The 4947-nt window shown below is 31.5% G+C and overlaps 1 non-coding gene across 1 annotated transcript; it reads right to left on the bottom strand.

The window, feature by feature from the left end:
• Positions 1–3956: 3956 nt before the first annotated feature.
• LOC139887423 (small nucleolar RNA R71) lies at positions 3957–4063 on the bottom strand. The gene has a single exon (XR_011773256.1). It is a non-coding gene; the product is annotated as a small nucleolar RNA R71 (small nucleolar RNA).
• Between the last annotated feature and the right edge of the window lie 884 nt (positions 4064–4947).

Here is a 4947-nt window from a genome sequence, read left to right as displayed (position 1 = left end):
TCTGAAATACGCAAAACTATGTTTATCAAAATTTTTACACGTTGTTTATTTGTGCGGTTGATAATGCTAAAAACGAACATATATTTCATAGCATTATCCTTCAAGAAAGACAAGCTTTTAGTTACAACTGTTCTATTTACAAGTGATATTCGTTTAAATAATAAAAGGTGAAGACAAAAGACAGATTCGACGATTTGAAGACGCAAACAACCAAAATGCTAAAAAGTACAAAGTACAATCCAAGTGGTTCAATTTATTGATGAGAAAAGTCTAAAAAAATACAAGAGTACAAGTCGCAAAACGCAAAGTACAAGATATTAAATCATACGAAAGGACGTTCGAAAATCCGGAACCGACACCTGAATCGAGTATCAACGCGCAACGCAACAGACCTAAAATTACAAGTCAACTATGCACAAGAATATAATATAATATAATATATATATATAATTATATAAAATTTATATATTATATTATATATATTAAATAAAACGTCGGCAAGCTAGGAAACAAAAGAATGTGAGCTGTCCCAAGCCTCCATGCGATCGCATGGCCAGAAGGCATATATCCCATGCGATCACATGGCCTGAAATATCTGGCCAGGTCCTATAAATAGAAATCAAATTCGGACGAGAGGAACACAAAATATTCACTGATCTCTCTCACTCTCTAAATTATATTTATATTTTTATTTTATAATTATAATTTTAATATTAAGTTATATTAATAAGGTTATAGTAGCGAATGTTTTAAGTTTGTTAGTAGAAACTCTGTCAGTGTAACACTACGCGATTAATACTCATTGTAAGTTATGTTCAACCTTTTTAAATTAATGTCTCGTAGCTAAGTTATTATTATGCTTATTTAAGCCGAAGTAATCGTGATGTTGGACTAAATATTAAAGACTGGGTTATTGGGCTTTGGACCATAATTGGGGTTTGAACAAAAGACCGACACTTGTGGAAATTAGATTATGGGCTATTAATGGGCTTTATATTTGTTTAACTGAATGATAGTTCGTTAATTTAATATAGAGAATTACAATTTGGCGTATCTATAAATAACCACATACACTCGATCGGATACGATGTGTGAGATATTTATAAATACTAATAATCGTTCATTTGACCGGACACGGGAATGGATTAATAGTCAATGGACTCATTAAAACAGGGGTGGATTACATACAAGGAAAATAGGTGTAATTGTTAACAAAGTATTAAAACCTAGGATTACACGCAGTCGATAACCTGGTGTAATTATTAACAAAGTATTAAGACCTTGTTACAGTTTAAATCCCCAATTAGTTGGAATATTTGACTTCGGGTATAAGGGTAATTTGACGAGGACACTCGCACTTTATATTTATGATCGATGGACTATTATGGACAAAAACAAGATGGACGTATCAAATAAACCAGGACAAAGGACAATTAACCCATGGTAATAAATTAAAATCAACACGTCAAACATCATGATTACGGAAGTTTAAATAAGCATAATTCCTTTATTTTATATCTCATCGCAATTTTATTTATCGTAATTTAAATTATTGCACTTTTAATTATCGCACTTTTATTTATCGTCATTAACTTTACGCTTTAAATTAAGTTATTTTTAATATTTTGCATTAGGACTTAAAATCGACAAACCGGTCATTAAACGGTAAAACCCCTCTTTTATAACAATAATAATATTACTTATATATATATTTTTATACAAAAATAGTTTAAAATAAATATAGCGTTAAACTTAGCCAGCTCCCTGTGAAACGAACCGGACTTACTAAAAACTACACTACTCTATGATTAGGTACACTGCCTATAAGTGTTGTAGCAAGGTTTAGGTATATCCATTCAATAAATAAATAAATAGTTTGTGTAAAATTGTATCGTATTTAATAGTATTTTGTAATAAAATATAATAGTATTTCGTACTACACCTCGCACACATCAAGTATTTTTGGCGTCGCTGTCGGGGACCATCACGCTGAAAGCGAAATGCTATAATTTTTTTTTTAATTTTTAAGCTATTTTTGTAAAAATATATAAGTTTTTAAAAAATATAAAAACATAAAAAAAATTTATATATATCTATATTTTAAAGTGTTTAAAAAATTTTATATTATTACTTTTGTTAAAAGTTTTAAAAACTAATAAGTAATTTTTAAAATATAAGTTTTATTTAAATTATTTTTTATATAAATTAAATTTAGAAATAGAGTTTAAAATATAAAAAAGAAAAAAAAAATATAAAAATACGCTGAACCTGTCGATTTTTAAACTGCATCATTCTGAATCTGCATTACCATGCGATCGCATGGCTGCAGTGCTTGATACCCATGCGACCGCATGAGGTATTCTGACACGCCTGAAACCTAAGACAACATTTATTACGCATGAGTTTTATTAATTATTATTATTATTATTGTTAAACCTAATTAGGGTTTAGGTAATTAATTAGTTTTTAAATTTTAGTTTTAATTTATAATTAGTATTATTAAGTTTTAATATTATTATTAACTAATTAATACTTTTATAAAATAGTATTTTTGTAAAATTGTATTTTTAACAACTTAGTTTATTTTTGTATTTTGTATTTTTCTTTATTATCGTTTAATTCGTAAATTGTATTTTTATCGTTCGTAATTAGTTTTAAACTTAGTTTTTGCCGTAGTTATTTTATATTTCTAGATTTTTAGGCTTTGCCGTAAAATCCCTTAAGTGCTTTTTCTTTAGATTAAGATTTAGACGTTTTAGAATTTTACGACGTCGCTTATCGCTTTAATATTTAATAGATTTTAGTGCCTATTTAAGTAATTGCCGTTTTGGATTTAGAATTTCTTTTAAGCTTTAATGCCTTTAGATGCAAGTTTTAATATTTAGTTTTTAGACTTTTAAGTTTCGACGCTTTACGTTCTTATTAATATTTTTCGACTTTTTGTTTTTCGACTCCTTATTTTTTCGACGCGCTTTTTCTTTCTCATTTCTACGCTCTAGTTTTTAGGACATAGAATTTTCGTTATTTTCTTTAAATTTTGACGAAAAATTATTTTAAGGGGTTAAATTGATAGACATCAAAAATTTTCTTGTTCGTAGTAATAGTTGGATTTGTTAGTGGCGAGTTGTGGGCTTCCAATTTAAAGGGTCCTGGCTACCTGCTGCATCTATTGGCTATTCGAAACGTGGGCAAAATCAGAAAAGTCTATTAATTTGATAACTTATATAATTTTTATCTTTATAACTAATAGGATATTCAGTGAATGCACCGAGCGAAACGTTCACCACCTTTTATACGTTCACCTCCTGTAACTCGATCAAGACATCTAGCCAATATTATCGCCGTTGATTTTTCTTTAGAATCATCTAGTCGAACGAGTACTCCAATTCAAATTTCTGATAATCTATTTTCTGAACCCGACCTCACAATTGAGAACCCGGAGGATATTCAGGGACAATTAAGAGATCATGAACCACTAATCATTCCTCCTGAACCACAAATTACTCATCCAGAGATTGTCGAGGAAGAAACCATTAAATCAGAATCCTCTAGTGATTCAGATTCAACAAATTCAATCATGAAAAATTAGGAACCTCTATGTATGGAAGATCGAATGAGAGCCACACGCACGGGCCAAGGTCATGCCATTACTCAACCAGACGTTAATGCACCAGATTATGAAATCAAAGGACAAATCCTACACATGGTAACTAATCAGTGCCAATTTAGTGGTACGCCAAAGGAAGATCCAAACGAACATCTTCGAACTTTTAATAGGATCTGTACTCTATTTAAAATCAGAGAAGTTGAGGATGAACAGATCTATCTCATGTTATTTCCCTGGACTTTAAAGGGAGAAGCCAAAGATTGGTTAGAATCGTTACCTGAAGGAGCGATTGATACATGGGATGTCTTAGTTGAAAATTAAAAGATTCTTTCCGACATCTAAAGCCGTGAGACTTCAAGGAGAAATTGTTACGTTCACGCAAAAGCCAAATGAAACTCTATATGAGGCATGGACAAGATTCGGAAAGTTGTTGAGAGGATGTCCTCAACATGGTTTAGACACTTATCAAATAGTACAAATATTCTACCAAGGATGCGACGTTGCTACACGAAAAGACATCAACACAGCAGCTGGTGGTTCCATTATGAAGAAAACTGCAACTGAATCTCACAAAATTATTGATAACACAGCCTCCCACTCACATGAGTGGCATCAAGAAAAAGATATTATTCGTTTATCTAAAGCGGCTAGAGCCAATTCTAGCCATGACTTTGATTCCATTTCCGCAAAGTTAGATGCTTTCGAGAGACGAATGGAAAAGATGACTAAGGATATTCACACAATACGAATTAGTTGTGAGCAGTGTGGAGGACCACATTTGACAAAAGACTGTCTCAGTATTGAACAAACAATGGAACAAAGAGAGAATGTTTCATACATGAACCACAGGCCAGGAAATAATTATCAAAATAATTATCAACTGCCAAGACCAAACTACAATCAAAATCAGAACTATAACTGAAATGTTCCGTACAACAACCAACAAGGTCCTAGCAATCAATAAGTATCTAACAATACTTACAATCAGAAAAGACCTATTTTTCCAAATAAACCACCACAAATCGATGATACTATTGTTTTCTTGACGGTTTCTCTGGATACTTTTAAATTCCAATCGCACCCGAGGACCAAGAGAAAACCAACTTCACGTGCCCTTATGGTACTTTTGCTTACAAACGCATGCCATTGGACTTTGCAACGCCCCTGCAACCTTTCAAAGGTGCATGATGGAGATTTTTCACGACATGATAGAAGAATGCATAGAAGGTTTCATGGATGACTTTTCAGTCTTCGGTGATACTTTTGAAACATGTCTAATTAATCTTGAACGAATGCTTATTAGATGCGAACAATCAAATCTAGTTCTTAATTGGGAGAAA

This window comes from Rutidosis leptorrhynchoides, chromosome 1 (assembly GCF_046630445.1).
Source record: "Rutidosis leptorrhynchoides isolate AG116_Rl617_1_P2 chromosome 1, CSIRO_AGI_Rlap_v1, whole genome shotgun sequence".
Classification (NCBI taxonomy): Eukaryota; Viridiplantae; Streptophyta; class Magnoliopsida; order Asterales; family Asteraceae; genus Rutidosis; species Rutidosis leptorrhynchoides.
Note: the sequence above shows the minus strand (reverse complement) of the source record. Positions and strands in the feature narration are given on the sequence as shown.